Source organism: Chenopodium quinoa, unplaced genomic scaffold, assembly GCF_001683475.1.
Source record: "Chenopodium quinoa cultivar QQ74 unplaced genomic scaffold, ASM168347v1, whole genome shotgun sequence".
Lineage (NCBI taxonomy): Eukaryota > Viridiplantae > Streptophyta > Magnoliopsida > Caryophyllales > Amaranthaceae > Chenopodium > Chenopodium quinoa.
In genome coordinates, this window is record NW_018742483.1 from 948,936 (window position 1) to 967,852 (window position 18,917).

General features: G+C 38.4%; 1 long non-coding RNA gene across 2 annotated transcripts; it reads left to right on the top strand.

The window, feature by feature from the left end:
* The first annotated feature begins 8,244 nt into the window (after positions 1–8,244).
* Positions 8,245–10,897, top strand: LOC110719109. 2 transcript variants are annotated; one of them, XR_002511041.1, is made up of 5 exons: positions 8,245–8,608; positions 9,110–9,172; positions 9,964–10,001; positions 10,212–10,266; positions 10,368–10,897. It is a non-coding gene; the product is annotated as an uncharacterized LOC110719109 (long non-coding RNA). The 2 variants fall into 2 exon arrangements; XR_002511040.1 differs by having other exon boundaries at positions 8,249–8,568.
* The last annotated feature ends 8,020 nt before the right edge of the window (positions 10,898–18,917 follow it).

An 18,917-nucleotide genomic window follows, 5' to 3' on the forward strand; every position in this document is an offset into this window, starting at 1 on the left:
GGCTATTCATAATGTAATAACTAGTTATTACATTAATTATATATATATTGTTCCTCTCTACAAAAAAGTAAAAGTTATATATATATTATAATAGTGCTTATTTTAAAATAAAAAATACTAAATAAATACATTAGAACGACCTTATTTTTATTGTGGCCTCGAAATTACTTTATCAAGAGTTATTTATTTAGGGGGTTACTTAGTCGGTCAAGGGTTACTTCTATAAGTAACCTATAACCAACCGAGTAACCCATGAATAAGTAACCCCTAATTGACCGGATAACCCTTGAATAAATAACCTAAAAATAAGTATTGTCGAAATATAAAAGTACAATAACTTAAATTATAACAATTGATTATTGAGAAATGATTAATTGTGTTAACATTCGACTATAAGTACACACAATATATATTATGGAGTATATAAAGACTAACTATTATTGGTTAATGGGTCAAAAACTAAAATAGTTCATAGCAAGAACACCACAATATCATGTAACTAGAGCTGACATACGAGTGTTTGGGACGAGTTTGGATCTGGTCTATGTGGGTTACAAGTAACTAATGTAAGGGTCTGTTCACTTTAGCTTATTTTTAGTTCAGTTAAGTTCAGCTCCAATTAGTTTAGTTCAGTTCAGCTCCTAATATCATTCTCTCATAAATTATTCATTTCAGCTCTATTCAGTTTAGTTCAGTTCAATAAATGTGAACAAACCCTAAGACCATGTTAATTACATTAGAAACGTTTTTTTTTATATCATTTGATCTGATCTTGAGAGCTGAGACGAACAAGAACCATATATATTAGAACATTTAGAAGTACAATTATGTTTTTGTTTCTTACATTTAATAATCTATACAAAAACAAATTCGTGTGAATATCACCGTGTAAAGAATATGAACCAATATTTAAAACTTGGAATGTTGTCCTGACCATAAGTTAGCTAGTTATTACTTAGTAGTATGAAAATTAAAAATTATAATCAACAGATTTTATAATGTTCCATTTTTTCCTCAAATGATTTTAATGTAGTTTATATAAGATTTTAAGAATTATAATTAAAAATTACAGGAAAAACAACATTATCAGTTCATTACAACAATTATTTGGATATTTGATGAGGTTATTACATCTTTATATCGTTTTACATGTTTACACTTCTCTTTTCATGCTCGTCGATGCATGTTTTCAATCGTTACTATATTTAATTATCAATATGTAAAAATTATAAAAAATTGATATTAAAATTGTATAAACAGAGACGAATCTTACAAAATCCCACATGACTATATTTTTACTTAAGTGTAAACCGTCAAAGCTAGTTAAAGTGAAATACATAAATAGTGTAAAAGTCAAACTATTGCAACTAAAAAAAAACTGAGAATGTATATATTTAGGGCATGTTCTCATTGACTGAACTCAGCTGAACTGAACTGAACCGAACTGAACTGAACTGAATTGAACTGAACTGAGCTGAACTGAGCTGAACTGAGCTGAACTGAATATGTTATAAGAGAAGGAAATTAGGAGTTAAGTTGAACTGAACTAAATTTCAACGTAAGAGAACAAGTCCTTAATGAGCAATTCAGATATAAAATTACAATTTTACAAATAAAGTTGTTAATCAATAAAAAAAAACCTTAAAAAAAAATTCATTTTAAAAAATTACAATTGAAAATGTAAGAGGGAAAATTACCTCCATAATCAATAAATCGTTTAACTTGATTGAAATTTTGTGGGAAATTTTAACCTCTAAAAAGTAAAACTCGTCATATGTTAGGCGGTAAAACTCCCTCCAAATTAATAAGTGAAACGCTAAACATCGCCCGCAATTTACCATATAAAGCCCACAAATATGATATGATTTGACCATTATGCCCTTTTTCTAAAATTGAAATAATCTCGGTGTAAAAAATGTGGAGCCGTACTGGCTCGTCGGGGGAGACCGGATGGCAGGCCGGAGATGCGGGGGACGCCGGAGGTACGTCGCCGTCGACGGAAAACGAGGTAAGTCACCGTTAAAATTCACGGCTTACCGTCGGAGTGGCTCCGGCGCCTAGGGTGGACGCCCAAACCGTAGCCTGGACGTCCAAGCCGGACGCCAGAACCACCAGAGTGGCGTCCAGCCCAGACGCCCAGACCACCAGTCTGGCGTCCTGGGCAGACGCCACTCCACTGGGTGAGGCGGCCCTGCCAGGCGCCAGTCCAGTGGCTGTGGCAGCCCTGGCAGACGCCACCTTTAATAATTAATTTTTTTTTTCTTTTTTGATTTTGTTGTTGTTTTTTATTTAATTTTTTTGTAAAAAAAAAAATCGAAAATGATTTTTTAAAAAAATTCGAAATGGGTTTTTTGTAAATTAAATTTGAAAATTCGAAATAGGTTTTTTTAAAATTAAATTTGAAAATTCGAAATGGTATATTTTTAAATTTAGTTTGAAAATTCGAATTGGGTTTTTATAAAAATTAAGTTTGATTATATATAATTATGTTTTTTTTTGTGTTAATTCTGTGGAAATATAGAAATTAAATGTATTATCCGTTAAATGTATTTATTGTAATATATAATTGATGCAGGAATATGGTGGAGACGGAAATTATTACAGTGGGATATTTGGACATGATGGTCCATTCGAAGAAGCTCAACAGGCGATTGATTGGGCAAAACAGGTTGCAATTGCAGCTGGATTTTGCTTGGTAGTAGCAACTCATAAATCTCAATGGGATGGTAGAATGGATCGCATTTTGAGATGTGACCGTTATCGCAAAAGAGAAGAAAGAGATTTTCGTACAGCCACTCGGTTTGACACAAAGCGGAAAGGTTGTGGGTGTGAGTTCAGAGTAAAGGTTCGACAACTACGGAGTCGTGACGGTTGGGAAGTGATAGGTTACTCTAAATGGGGGTATCACAACCATGAGATGATAGTATATGAAGAGGGTCATCGACAACTGAGCGGCTTAAGTCCTGTTGCGAAACTAGTTGTGAAAGAAATGAGTGATGCTCAAGTGAAGCCTGCTAAAATATTAGCATCTGTGTTAGAGAAATTTCCAGAAGACCATCCAAACCGAAGACACATCTACAACGTCAGACAGCAACTCAGGTTTGAACGGTCAGAGGGAAGGAACCCTATACAGCAGCTGCTACACCAGGCACAATCACGTGGTTACCTGTTCTGGTTTGATTCTGATGAAGATACAGCGGAGGTGACTCATCTTTTCCTTGTGCATCCTGATTGTGCTGATATGATCAAGTCTTGGCCATTTGTGATTTTGATCGACTCAACGTACAAGACAAACAAGTACAAGTTCCCTCTGGTTGAGATGGTTGGGATGGCTCCAACGAACCAGAACTTTCTGATTGGTCATGCAATCATCAGGGATGAGACGGCTCCAAGTTATTATTGGGTGTTGGAGAAGCTGAGAAACTACATCGGGCCTAATGTTCATCCAGCAGCCATCGTCAGCGACTGTGAGGGAGGTCTCTTTGCCCCCATAGCAGAGCTGTTTCCCGAATCGAACCACTTATTGTGCACATGGCACATCAACAACTGCGTGAAAGTGAAAGCCTACAACCTTTTCAAGAAGAATTTGGAAATGGCAGAGAGATTGGTGAATGGTAAGTGGCGGAAGATCCTACAGGCTACCACAGAGGAAGCGTATGAGCGAGCATTGGCTAACTTCAGGGATTCGTACCAGTGGTGTCCGGCACTGGTGGACTATGTGATGCATCAATGGGTCCCTCACAGGGAAAAGTTTGTCAAATATTGGACAAACCAGGTACTTCATTTTGGGAACACTACAACATGTAGAGTTGAGAGCGCTCATAGAGCTACCAAGGACTGGATTGATTCATCGACCGCTGCTTTGGATACACTGTTCGCTAGACTGAACAAGTCAATTGAAACTCAGAAGAACGACATCAGGAACTCTCTAGAGGACTCCAGACGACGACATGGTACGATGTATAGCCATTTTATATTTAAGATTCTCCAAGGTCGTGTGTCGCACTACTGCTTGGGGTTGATTCTCACTGAGCTGAACAGGGTGAGGGACTTGGCTGACGAAGTGTATACTCGGTGTGGGTGTACTATTTCAGTAACTCATGGATTACCTTGCGCATGCACCATTCACCGCGTTATTACAGAAGAAAGGGCGTCGTTACATGTTGATCAGGTCCATTCATTCTGGAGGACGCTTGTTATTGGTGAGCATGCAGACAATCAAACGGCCGACCGTGAACAGGAGGAGTTGGAGCAGTTCCGTTCGATGTACGACCGAGTGTCCTCCAGCCATCCTTCTATTATTCGTGACGCTACTCATGTACTTCATGACATGTTCCACCCGTCTAACTTAGATTATGAGGAACCCGAAGGAGTTGACCATCCTCGAGGTCGACAACGGCGGAACAGGAGTGCGTTTGAGTATATCCGTGGTCTTGGTCGTGGTCGTTCTCGTGGTTGGACATCGTCATCTAGTCGTAGTCAATCTTCATCGTCTGTGAATATGCCCCTGAGAACTGGTACGTTTTGGTTGTTTTTATTGCACATAGTTTTAAAGTGTTACTCTTGCCTTCTTAACTGTCTATAATTAATTATATGGTGAATAGGAAGAAACGATGTTGATCAGTTTCCGTACAAGGAAAGGATACCTGCGATCATCATGTCGTACTTGGAAGGGTGGAATGATGTAATCGGAGATGGTAACTGCGGATTCCAGGTCGTGGCTGATGTTTTTCAAATGGGCGAAGACAACTACGGTTTGGTGCGTGAGTTGATGTACAGCGAAATTGCCTCTAACCGAAATGTTTATCGTCATGTGTACCAGGATGACTTGGATGGCGCTCTGCGGCGTATCCGGTGGGGAGGTGGACCTTGCGGCGAAAATCATTATTTTGACGCGCCCCTAGATCTGTTTGCCGTTGCAAACATTTACAAATGCGCAGTCATGCATTTCGGCCTGGGAGTGCATAGTCAAGCTTATTATCCTTGTACCACGGTTCTCCCTTGGCGGTCGCGTGAGACTGTCACCACACCGGTCAGAGAGCTAGCTATTGCGTTTCTTGGGTCGTCATACAGACATTTCATCCGACTAGACATGTCAACCGATTTTCCGGTGCCACCGATTATACCTCGGTGGTATAACATTCGCACAGCGAGCGTAGAGGGTTGGGATGCGCTATATAATGACCGGATCCACGAATGGAACACCCTAGCTGCATTTTAGTTTTTCATGTTTACATTCTTTATTTGTAATCTTATTTGTACGTTGCTCTTTTAATGAGAACATTAATATTTTATATTGTATTGATTACTGCATTCTATATGTTGCATGGGTAAGTTGCGCGGATCCACGAACGGTTATATCAAAATTTAAAAACAGCACTGATAATATGTTTAAGTTGGAAGCTAAAAGAACAATCTAAAATGTTACAATTTTACAACATAATGTCCAACATAATGCTCTATAAATAAAATACAATAACCATCAGTAATCCCTCCTCGACGACGACTCCCACTGCGCAAGGGTCTGTTCCAGACTATCAACAACAGCTCTCCCTGTTGCACTCATGCTGTCCTTCTCAAGAGAGAGTTTCTGTACGTCTTGCATTATCTTTCCCATCCACTGCATAAAACAAAAAACAGAAGATGAAATACAATAACAACAAATAAAACTTAATTAAAAGACAACGATAAATATAATAAAAGACATACCGCTTCCGTGGCAGTAGGCGGTGGCACATAATCATCATCGCTGTGGTCGAGATCAGCGATCAACCTCGGGTGCGAATACCGGTTGAACCATTCCATGTAGTAATGGTCACACATGGGAGTAACCCCAGAGGGCGGCCGCTGCAACTCCGCAGTCCATAAGCGGGCCACCATCGGAAACTGGTCCCACGTCCCGGTCATGATATCCGGCCATTCCACGACGTAGTCCCTCGACGATGCAGGTCGGACCGCCTTCATCGGGCACGCCGGGGGAGGAGGGACAACTTGGACAAATCCAAGCTGGCGAAGACAACGCTGGGGCATGTACGCCTCGACGATGTCACGATACTGAATGAGTCCCGTGTACAGGGTCCTGGGTACCCTAACACTAGGGTTCGGGCCGAAAGGCATCCAGTTCACCTGTACAATAACAACATATAAAATTTAATAACATGAATATAATATGTGCAAATAATAAAATGTAGACTCTATAAATAAACGTTACCTCTAAGGGGGACAGCCTGTCCAGCAATAACCGTATCGATCGGAGGCGGTCAACGGACTTCTTCTCCGAGCGCGGACTCCACGCACAAGCACGCGGCATCCCCTCATCAATAGGAACTGGGTCACGATGTGGTCGCAATGCAGGAAAGTACTCGTATATCCAGGTCTGCAATAGAGTCAGACACCCAGTGATACCTGCCGCGTCAGCCCGACTCGCAAATCCTAGTTGGCGATACAAATACGCCAACGTAGCCGATCCCCAGGAAAACTGGCCTACACTGTCGGGGTCACACGCCTCTACGATGTCGCGTGGCCTGAGCTTTTTTCCGCCGCTCTTATCCGGAAACAAGGTACATCCGAGGAGTAGAAAAACATAAGCACTCAGCTGTGCGTCGGGCGTCCTACGTGCACTCGGGTACAAACACCGCTGCAACACGGATGCGATCTTCACACCTCCGTGTTCCCAAACACCTAGCGCCTCGGTGTACAGTGCAGCCCTGTCCACCGCCAACAACTCCGCCAGCGAATCTGCCTGATCCGCATCAGCCACAGCACAAAGTCGTTTACCCTCAACACGAATCCCCAGAATGGCCTCGACGTCATGTAACATGATCGTCATCTCACCGAACGGAAGGTGGAAAGAGTTTGTATCCGGCTGCCATCGCTCAATGAAAGCCGTGATCAGCGTACTGTCAATCTTATCGTGCATGGTGGCAGGAACGTGCTTCACCCCAGTGCCCTCCAGTCGCTCGAACATCTCGCTCTCCGCCGGCCAGGCCTCAGCCCATGTACGCAAAAAGCTACAAGTCTTTTCCCGGTTATGACATTTCAACAACCCCGTAACTGAAGGCCTCTCCTGGTCCTCCCAAATACGGGCAGCTATGTGTCCTAGAAAGCTAGGAATCACACTCCCGTCAACAGGCCCACCGGGCACCTCACTCCTAACAACCCAAGAATCATTACCGGCCCTCGACCGTTTCCTGCTTGCCCCAGATACAATGGACGCAGATGATGTGCCAGATCTACTAACAAACCTACCACCCCTACCCTTACGCACCTCCACCATATGCGTCTCGTACATGTCATCAACCCTCTGACTGAATGGACCGTAATCATCATACGGTCCACTGCCATCGTCCACATCCTCATCCTCATCTGCGCCCTCCTCCTGCTCCTCCTCCTGGTCACCCTCCTCAGCATCATCATCGTCATCGCCATCCTCATCCCGACGGTGGATCCGTTCTCTACGAACTGAGGCCGAAATACCACGGGATCTGACATGTCTATGCCCCGACCTCTCCACTGAATAACTTCTACTAAGAAGCTCTATATTCTTCCCCGCACCATGACGACCCAGTGAATTCTACACAAAATTTTAAAATATATAAACATACAAAAATTTAAACGATAAATAATCATCATCGCAAATCAAATAAACTAAAAACATACAAATAATTGTAAACAAAATATAAACGTAGAAAAAATACAACGAAATTGAAAAAATTTATAAAAATAAACAACAAAATATAAAAACAATTCAAAATTATATTACAAAAAAAAAAAAAATTAAAAACAATTTTTTTAAAAAATAAAATAAAAAAAAAATTGGGGGGGGGGGGGGGCGCCCTGGCTGGACGCCCAGCCGGCGGTGGTGGCGCCAGCTGCAGACGCCGCCACCAGTTGGCTGGCGCCTGGGCTGGACGCCAGCCAACTGGTGCGGCGTCTGCATCTGGCGCCACCACCGCTGGCTGGGCGTCCAGCCAGGCCGCCCCACCGCGTTCACGGCGGTTTTTCCCCTTTTTTTTTTTTTTAAAACAAAATGTACCTTTCCTCCTTGGGACATCCTTCTCTCCGCCGCCGCCGCCAATTCCTTGCCTTGCCGCCTCGACATTGCCGTTATTTGAAATTTTTTTTTTAGAGAGGTTGAAAGAAGATGAGCAATGAGAGTGTGAGTGATGAGAGTGTTAGTGTTTTTTTTTAAGGTCAAGGGCAATTTTGGCAAACCAAGTGAATTTTGTGGGCTTTATGTAGTAATTTGTGGGCGATGTTTCCAATAAGTGATAACAAATACTCCGTAATATAAAGCTGTTTGTCACATGTGTAAAGAGTTGGTGAGGTTAAGCAACCGTTTAAATTTTCACAAAATTTCTTTCATTACCTTGTTCTTACCTAAAATTTCTTCATTCTTTTTTTTTTTTTTAAAAAAAAGCCTTGAATCTTCACCCAACAATTCCCTCATCTACTCTAACAAATGTTAGCCGCATACTCTAAAATATCAACTCATCGCTTCTATAGTACGAAATCAAAGCATCAATTTTTAGATCTGTTTCCCTGTTGTTCGACAATTGTTTCGATGAGGTACTTTATCTTTCTTTCTTCATCTTTCAAGGGTTTTTAGGTAAGCATCTTTATTTGAATTACATACCTTGATTTATTTTAACTTTTTCATATTTAGGATTATAATGATCGAGTTTCCCCCGAATTCTAGGTTCCTAGGCAAAATTGATTAGTTCGTCCAAATTCAGTCGGTTTTTTAAATGAAATTTCTGGGTTATTGGTGAAATTTCTCATTTTGTTGAAGTAAGAATCTCATTTTTTTGAAGTAAGAATTTCATTTTTTTAAAATGAAAATTCTTGGTTATTGATGAATATCTCAGTTTGTTGAAGTAAGAATTTGGTACAGTTTATTGATGGAAGGACAACAAGGGTCTGTGTTTCTTATAATTCTTGGACGTTTTGATCAGAGGCTAGTGTTTGCTAAATTTAAATTTCTAGCAGTGTTCATTGCCACCACTGCATAGTACTGCTATGTTTGTTGTATTAGTTGCTGTTTGTTCCCCCTTTTCTCTAATGTTTGTTGTGCTTGAACCTTAAATTGGGTTCGTTCTCGGTTGTGCAGGCTTTATGTTCGAGTGATCTGAACATTCTAAAATCTCTTGTGTCCTTCTGACTTTACCAAAAGGTATAAACCCACACTACTACTTGCTGATGCTAGCCTTAGTTTTCAAGATTACTTTCCACATTCTTTGTTGGCCTGAGGTTTGTCCTTAATTTTTAATTACAAGAAATCATTCATGAAAATTGATTGGTATTTCCTATTCTCAACGAGTTTAATTTCATTTTAACTCTTGGTAAAAAAAAAACATCACATTTTATCTTGTCTTTGTAGTTTCTGATGGTTTGGATGATTTAATATTGAGTTAGTGATTGATTATGTAATTGGAATTAGTAGACGATGTTGTGATGTTGGTGTGTGAATTGTATTTTTGGGTGATAATAAGTTAATTGTTCAATGCTATCTATATATGTGCATGTTGCTGGCTTACTTCATAAGATCTATCATTTATATATGATTGTGCCTTCACATTTTATATAAACTTGCATTGCCACTTGTGATTAAGCTTCTGGATTTATGGGATGAAAGAATCCTTGTTACGTTATGATAACGTGATAACTAAATTGTAGCATTTGTACGAAATTAAACAAGAGAATACACATAAAATTTATGTCCCCTGCCTTTTTATTAAGTGATATTGTTTCTTGAGTTTTTTCTTCTTTAGTCAAATCCTTTATTTATTGGTGTGTAGATACTTTCTTTTTTCTTGTAGCTTTTCATGTCTTTTTGAAACTAATTGATGAAATTATAGGTTTGTGAATTCAATTGTTTATTGGTTTGTTTAATCAATTGTATTAGCAAAAATTATTTCGTAAATTGATGAAAGTATAAATTTGCTCCTGTTTTGTTGAATATAGATGATGACATTATTGAAGAGGTTGGTTTGACGAACAAGGTAAGCTTTAGTTCATCGCATGCCATTCTAAATCTTATTGACATATTCATCTGGATATCAAGTTTTCTTTACACTTACCATGTGCATATCATGTTTTTTAATGCTTGCTTTGCGCATATCGAATTTTCATTACGTTTTTTATCTTTTAAATTTTCCCATCATGGAGTTCAAATAAAGTACTTTGGCTTGCCTTTGTTTACTGTGTAACAGATGCTGTTGAATAAGAAATGTTGATCATGACTATGGATTCCGAATAAAGAAACTGGTACCGAACCTTTGCTCTTTAGCACCATATATATATGTTTGTCTTAAATGTTTACCTTCAAATTTTATAATTTCGAGTACTTCATTTATATTCAATTACAGGTGAAAAACCTTTATACAAAGGAATGAAAGAAGGACATGGGCTTATTGTTCTTAAGGACAGGATAATTAGGAAGTTGGAACCTTTACAAGTGCAAACTGACCATCAACCCTCCTTGGCTCCTTTGTAGAACAGCCTACTCAATCGATTTCTGTAAAGATTTGATACAAAAGGAAGATTGGGAAGTGCCATTCTCTAGTGCCGTACCTTTCTATTTTTTTTAGTTGGTTTGATGACTTCTTGGTTTTGTTTTTTTGGTGCCTGTATATCATGTCAAAAATAAAACATGGACCTTTTATCCGGCTTTCTTGGTAGCAATTGTTCTCTGGAGAAAGCTGGTGGTACTCAAAATCTATTCTTGATTTAAAGATCCTTTTTACTTAGTATTTTAAGACTTTAAGATCCTTTTTACTTAGTATTTTAAGATATCTATACGAAGTATTGTTGCAAAATATTATAATAGGAAGTGTTATTAGCCATTTGGCTCATGTATAATCTTTCAGGAAAACGTGTTGTACCCTTTACCGGCTCAGTGCAATTTCTAGAAGTTCATTTAAGAATAATTTATTTTATGTACATGTTATACAATTTGTATTATAAACTAATCTCGAAAAATGCAAACAAAAAGACCCAGAATTAATAATTACAAATTGAAAAAAAGAAAAAACTTGTTTTGCAGGCTATTTTACGCTAAGGTCTTTTTTAATAAAAATTATTAACAATAATCATAAGGTGCGATACTTTTAAAATGAAATAATTTGAATTTTATTTGAGTAAATGTCATACGATTATTAATTTATAGTGGTGCATAATCAAGTTTCCATCAATTTTATTTGTAAGAATTTGTAAATAACTTTTTTTTACATAGTTTATATCTCTTGATTAAAGCTAAAAGATTGATAACATTTAAGTTTATTTTCCTTACAAGAAATATGATCCGTTTGTATTAACATATAGCCACGGAAATAAATTTTAATGTTGCACAAGTGTGAGAATGATTGTCACAATATAAAAAAAAGGACCCGTGACACTAATGTTTGTTTGCCACGAGAAAAATTATTTGTTGTGGCAACAATGTCCATCTGCCACGGGAACATAATTACTTGTTGCAAAAGTGTTTATTTGCCATGGGAAAAAATTTAGTCGTGGCACTAGTTTCAATTAGCCACAAACTTCATTTTTCCCGTGGCATAATTTTTGTTGTCATATCAAGTTTATTATTGAACTTATTTTTCCCGTGGCAAGCTTAAATTATGCCACAAATATTGTATTCCCGTGGCATAATTCGTGGCACAAGAGTTAATTTGTTGTAGTGCTTTATTGCGTCATAATGTTTTTTGAATTGATAAATAAGTTTAAAGTTTGATATGATTGAAAAAATTAACCCATTTCTATACATAAATTGTCTCTAATATGTCAATTAATTCGAATGAAAATGAACATTGCACGTGGAAGATCCTAAGGGATTGACTTTTGATGTCATTAGATTATGAATCTATTGATATATGTAAACATCATTCTAATTCGAAATTTTGACAAAGTCATCAATTAGAGAAATGATGATATGAACTCAAAGTCTAATACATATCGATGTAAGAAAACCTAAGGTTCAGTAACTAGAGAAAAACAATGAAACTTCATTTTTGATACAATCCTTTGTGCTTAGTTGAAGCATAAATGCGGTAGGTGTGTCGTGTACCTAAAAAAAATAAATCTAACAAGACCACTACTAAGTAGACGAGCAAGTAAAGGTCGGATCCCAAGAGACTATGGTTTAACTAATTATATAGACTCAAGTAACTACTAAGCAAGTAACCACATCAAATAAATGAGAATTAATAACTAATTACCAAGGAAGAGCGATTAAACTAGATAATATAATAGATCAAATACTAAAAACATCCAAGATCAAGCATCACCACGAATACAATTAATGCAATAGTTGTTCTACCCCTAATATATAATTTAATTGATTAATGAGGAAAAGTAATCCCAAATAGTACCAATGGTCTCTCCCAAGTTATCAATGGCTTCTCTAATCACAATCAAGCCTACTTTTGTGGAATCATGTAAATTAAAGACCTGAAGCACATTACTCTAACTTCCTAATCATCCATTTAAATACTCTCGTGATGAACTTCAAACCCTTAATTGATTTATTCAAATCCGTCAAAACCCAACTCCCGTTGCGATTAAAACAATGGATTAATAACAATACCAATTATCTCTAATATAGTATTAGCATGAGCACAATCAATTAATCATATCAATTACAATTATCATTCGAGAATATAAAGAAATAAATCATGCATCAATCATATTCAAGTTCCGCTAGATCTTGGAATAAGGAAACTACTCACACATATTAATGAAAACAATAACAAAAATTAAAGAAAATATAATTAATAATAAAAGGAAATAAAGAGAATAAGAAAATACCAATTCTTGAATTATGAGAGATAAATGAAGAAACTTGAGTGCATAATCTTGAATTACTATGAAAATAAAGTCTAGAGAGAAAACTAGGGTTCTAAGATGATAGATTATGAAAATATAATGCTAAAGAGTATTTATAAGAAGGCTAAAATTAAAGATAGGATTAATTAAGGAAATAAATCGGATTAAAACCGACTAAATTCATCCAGGCATGGGCATGTCAAATTATGACATGGGCGTGCCTCGCTGGAATGGCACTCACAGCAGCTGCGACACTCGTAAAGACACAAGCGTGTCTCATATTGACATGGGCGTGTCTCGCTGGGTCAAATTCACTCGATGAGGCATGGGAATGCCCTCATTCAACACGACCATGCTTCCCTTAGCACATAGCAGCTAGCTTCAAAACACTTGACTCCACATGGGCGTGCCTTGGATGAAACTTCAACTTCCAACTCTCTGCCTTTTCAAAACACACTGACATGCCCATGTCTCTGAGTGGCATGGGCGTTTCTGGATGGAGATTACCCTTAAATGAAATCAACTTCAAACTTTGGATTTCTAGGTGAATTGCAAGCTATGATCACGATCTGCAACTTTGTAAAACCTCAAAAAATCTTCGTTAAACCCTGAAATACATCAAAAACAACGAATCTACCCATAAAAGCATCGTATGATCACAACTAAACAAAATCAAGCCAAAATAAGCCATGAAAAACTAATATAGACTCAAAAACTACCTAAAAAGACTCTAAACACATGTATTATACACGACTTATCAAACTCTTCCAAGCTAGACCAATTGTCACAGTCCAAGAGTTTGGACTCAGAAATGCGCAACGCGCTCTAACCTTTTGGTGGCAAGAACACTAGCCTTGGGAGGAAGAGGGGCTTGTGAGCACAAAGCAACACAAGAGGACAATTAAATTAAAGGAGAACTCACGCCTATTTGGGCGGTGGAGTGTGGGTGGTCGGGGCTTGTGACGACCGATACTTCAAGGCTAGCATAAGCGACCACGAGTTCTTAATGCATCAAGTTGGTTTGGAGGGGAGCTAATATGCAAGTAAGAGACAATATCTATAAAGGTCTAACAATAAACAAGCACAAAATCAAGGAAACACTTGGTAGAAGGCTTAAGATTTCATCAATCATTCACCCTTTAAAGAGTTTTTAATTGATTACAAGGAGAATCCCTAGTGAACACTAAACTGACAGTAACACAATAATGGGACTTCAAACTAAGAAAACATAAACTAAACTCCAAGAAATCATCTAAAGGGAATCTAATACATCAAAAGGAGTTGGATTCTAGCATTCTCCCCCACTTAAGCTATCGACGACCTCGTCGACTTACAAGAAATACAAACAAAACTAGAAAATCCTAAACTAGCTTGAGTCTCTGACGTGCTGTTGATGCGGCCGACTAATAGAATCTTTGTTGACTCTGGTGCTTGTCTCTGGGCTCGTCGCTCTTTGCTTCGAACCAAGTGTCTGATTTTGAGTTTGACGGGTGTGCATCTAGGATGTTGTCGGCTCTCTAGGCTTCATCTTTCGCCTCTGGGTGTCTCTAGTGCGAGCTTTGTTTCTTTGATGTCGCCTCCCTCTTAGGCTCTGTCACTCAAATTGCTGATAGGTACCAGAATTCAGGTTCTGGGGCAATCATTTTCATGGAGTACATCCCGTAGTGTGGGATATTGTCTCTGCTGGTCTCTTTCTCCTTTAGGATCTCCTACACGGATATAGATGACAATATCTTTTGGATCTTGTCAAGCTCTTCTTTATGCTCACACTCCCACCATTTGTGTGAGCCTCGATAAAGAATGGAGTTCGGCGGCTTGGTATTTGTCGAGGACGCGCTGGCCTTAGAGTTTCCGAAGTTGTGGGAGGCGGTCGATGTAGATCTCTGCACATCACCTCTTCCACTTCTTCTCTAATAAGTATTAATGGTGTTGGACGATACTCGAGAGCTATTCTCTGTGCCCTATGGAGAGCTTGGAGTTGGGCTATTGGAGCGTGTTGACATCCCACATGAATCATTCTCGGATTTCCGGCTTTTCTCGACTGAGTAGTCGATTAATCTCTCGACAGCACATATTGTAGCAGAGAGGGTATCAATCTTCTGCCTTAAAACTTCTCGCTACGCCCATTCCTTTAACCCATTGACAAAGTTGAACACCCGATATTTCTCGTTCATGTCTGTGATGTCCAACATTATCGCCGAGTATTCTTTCACATAGTCGCAAATGGAACCCTTCTGGCGGCACTCTATCAACTTCATCCGAGCAACAAATTATGTGTCGTCGGGGTAGAATTGTTCTTTGAGTTCCTCTTTGAACTCCGCCCATGTATCAATTTTTATTCTTCCTGCTTCGATGTCTGCATGCTTGGTGCTCCACCAAAGCTTAGCCCCTTTGGACAAGTACATTATAGCAGTATCCACCTTCTAATCATCACTCAATTGACATACTCGGAAGTATTGTTCCATGTCAAAGAGGAAGTTATCTACTCCTTTGGCATCTCTGGTGCCACTGTAGTCGCAAGGTTTGGGCGGCTTGATCTTCGTCGCACCAACCCCAAGTGCGTCTCTGCCCACAGCGCGGATTAAGGTAGCACATCTCTCAAGTGCTTCATCGGCTTGTCCATGAACAAATTGCAATTGTTCACTGAGAGCATCTCCATCTTCCATCAATTTCACGATCTTCTCGACTTGCTTGCGCATAATGACTTGCAGCTGGGACCATTCGTCCGCTTTCTTCTCAAGCCAGTCGAGTCTTTCCTCTATGAATTACATCTTCGTGTAGCCCTCCTTGTTGCCTTCACGGGTTACTTGCGACAAGTTTTGGGCCTCAGCTTTGATACTAACTGTCACGGTCCGAGAGTTTGGACCCCGAAACGCATGGTGTGCTCTATCCTTTTGGTGGCAAGAACACTAGCCTTTGGAAGAAGGGCTTGTGTGCACAAAGAAACACAAGCGAGCAATTAAATCAAAGGAGCACTCACGTCAATTTAAGCGACGGAGTACGGGTGGTCGGGGCTTGCTACGGCCAATACTTCTAGGCGGGCACAAGCGGGTTTGAACCACGAGTTCTTAATGCATCAAGTTGGTTTGGAGGGGAGCTATTATGCAAGTAAGACACAATATCTATAAAGGTCTAACAACAAACAAGCATAAAAGCAAGGCAACACTTGGTAGAAGACTTAAGATTTCATTAATCATTCACCCTCTAAAGAGCTTTAAATTGATTACAAGGAAAATCCCTAGTGAACACTAAACTGACAACAACACAATAATGGGACCCCAGGCAAAGAAAACATAAACTATACTCTAAGAAAGCATCTAAAGGGAATCTAATACATCAAAAGGAGTTGGATTTTAATACCAATGCTTGTCCTCAAGCATTGAACCATGAAACACAAGAAGAGAGAGATAGCCCCTCAAGCAAGAATATATGTGCTAATGAATAAAAACCAAGTGAAAAACAAGAAATGCAAGTCATTGATTATAAAACCACCATAAACGTCATGCACTCGAAATTGACAACTAATCTTTCCACACATCTCCCCCAACCAACTCAGTCATATATGAATAGCATCTCACTTTAGTTGTGAAAAAAAACAAACAAGCCACTCATGTGTTTACAAGGGTTAGAATTAGATATCACTCATCCTAGTTGTAATTATATATGCGCATCGCCTTCATGCAATTGTCCTCTTTAGATTTGCTTATAGATTTTTTCCACTTGTAAAAAGATGATGTAAATACGGAAGTCATGAGAACCTAAATATGGGTAGGCTTTGTTATATATGGGGTTAGACGACGTCATTTGGGAATGTGGTGCTCAAAAATAACAAAAATCCTAATCCTACTACATAGCCAAATGTTGGGTTCAAACCAACCTTACTTCCTCCGCACAATTTACAAGCATGCCCTTATTCTCACTTTTCTTCACAAGACAACATAGATGTCTGTGACAAATATTGCCCTTTCTTTCTTCTTCATGGAATTTCCAACTTGAATTCTCATGAAATTTTCACATTTTTCTCATTTGCTCTTTTTTCTCTCGTTTTTTGAACTTTTTATTTTTCTTTTTGAAACTTAGAGCATCAACAAACTTATTTTTTTGAATTTTTCATTTTTTTTAACTTTTTTTTTTTATTTTCCAAATTAAAAACAACTTACTAGGGCATGAATAATACATTGATTCTCCATCAAATAAACGTACAAAAGGCTCTAAGGCATAAAATATAAGGCGTCAATGAAGGGGAATCATGGCTCAAATTGGTTCATCCCAAGAGTTAATGTATAATAAATAGAAAATAGAATAAGCATCAAGCATTTAAGAAGTTTTGGCTCAAATTATCTAATAGGAACTTCAATCACTCTTCCACATTGCATCATAAGTCTCAAATAATTGCAAAGTAAATCCAAGAATCAAATTACAGGAAGGAAAATCTAACACACATGAAAAGAATGACTGAAATAAGATGTACTAGCAAGAACAAGCAAGGGAAAGAGAAAACTAGGCCCTACTGGCTAGAGGAGGGATCATATCTAGGGGCAAAGATGGGACCGCCCTCAAAATAATGTCGCGTCATATCCCCAAGCCACTAAAAAAACAAAAACAAGAAAAAAGAAAATAAAGGGAAAATAAAACAAAAAAGGGAATGGGTTGCCTCCCATTTAGCGCTTGTTTAAGGTCTTTAGCTCGACCCTTCTTTAGAAGCTCAACATGGGTCACCACACAGAGAAGATACTCCGTGGTATTGCTCATTACTATATCCACCTCGAAACGGCTCCTTCAAATTAGAGTTTATGGGCTTTGTATCCGAGCTTACTTTGATGTAGCTAAACCCATCATGTGGTGGAATATTTTCCTTTTTGCTCACAAGATTTCTATTAGAGACACACTTATCAACCAAAGGGTTAGTAGCATCAATTCTCAAAAACTTACCACCATTAAAAGTAAAATTATGGTCATTAAAAAGATTAAACACAACTTGTTTATCCATAGCTCTTATATATATGGTCACTTGTCCTTTAGGAACATCTATTAGAGCTTGACTTGTAGCAAGAAAAGGACGACCAAAGATAACTGGGATCTTAAGGTCTTCTTTCATATCCACTACAACAAAGTCAATAGGAAAGACAAGTTCACCAATCCCAACTAATACATCTTCAACTACACCCTTAGGGAGTCTAACAGTTCTATCAACCATCTGAAGTGATATAGTACAGGGTTTAAGTTTTTTCAAACCTAATTTTTCATACAAAGATTAAGGCATTAAATTAACACTATCATCTAAATCACACAAGACCCTATCAAAATATGTTTCATTTATCATACAAGGGATAGTAAAAATACCAGGATCATGCAATTTAGGTGGTAAGCTCTCATGTAAAATATTAGAGCCTTTCTTCTTTGCTACCACACTTTCTAATTCCTTAACTTTATGATTATGATCTAAAATTCATTTCACAAAATTTGAAAATTAAGGCATTTGAATCAAAAGATCGGAAAAAGGGATGGTGGAATATACCTTCTTAAGAGTCACATAATATTTCCCAAAATGCTTATCGAGCACAGCTTTTGATAACCTTTGCGGGAATGGCATCGGTTCCTCATAGGCTTGTGGGGCAACATATTTGGGATCTTCATTCACAGGCATTTTTGTTTTTGACTCCAAATTGCACACTTTCTCCTCTAATCCCCTCGTAGTCAATTCATCTCTCTTCACGAAAATTGCATTGCATTGTTTTTTTGGACTTTGCTTGATCTTGAAGAGTTGTTTGATGACTTACTTGTTGTGAAAGTTTAGAAAGATGATTTTTATCCTCATATTTTGAGCAACAAGCAATTGAATGAAGTTTTCAAAATATTCATTTTGCTTTGCTTGTAAATCAGATTGCTTTGATATAAGCTCTTGTTGTTGACTTTGGGAGGTAGCAAAAGTCTCCATAATGGATTCAAGATTTAAATATTGAGGTGGTGATTGGTGCATGGATTGATGATTGATAGGTGCTTGCTTGAAAAACGGGTGGTGGTGGAGGATTCACCTGAGCCTGTTGTTCATGTACGAGAAACCTTGATGATTTCTCCACCCTTCAACAAATGGC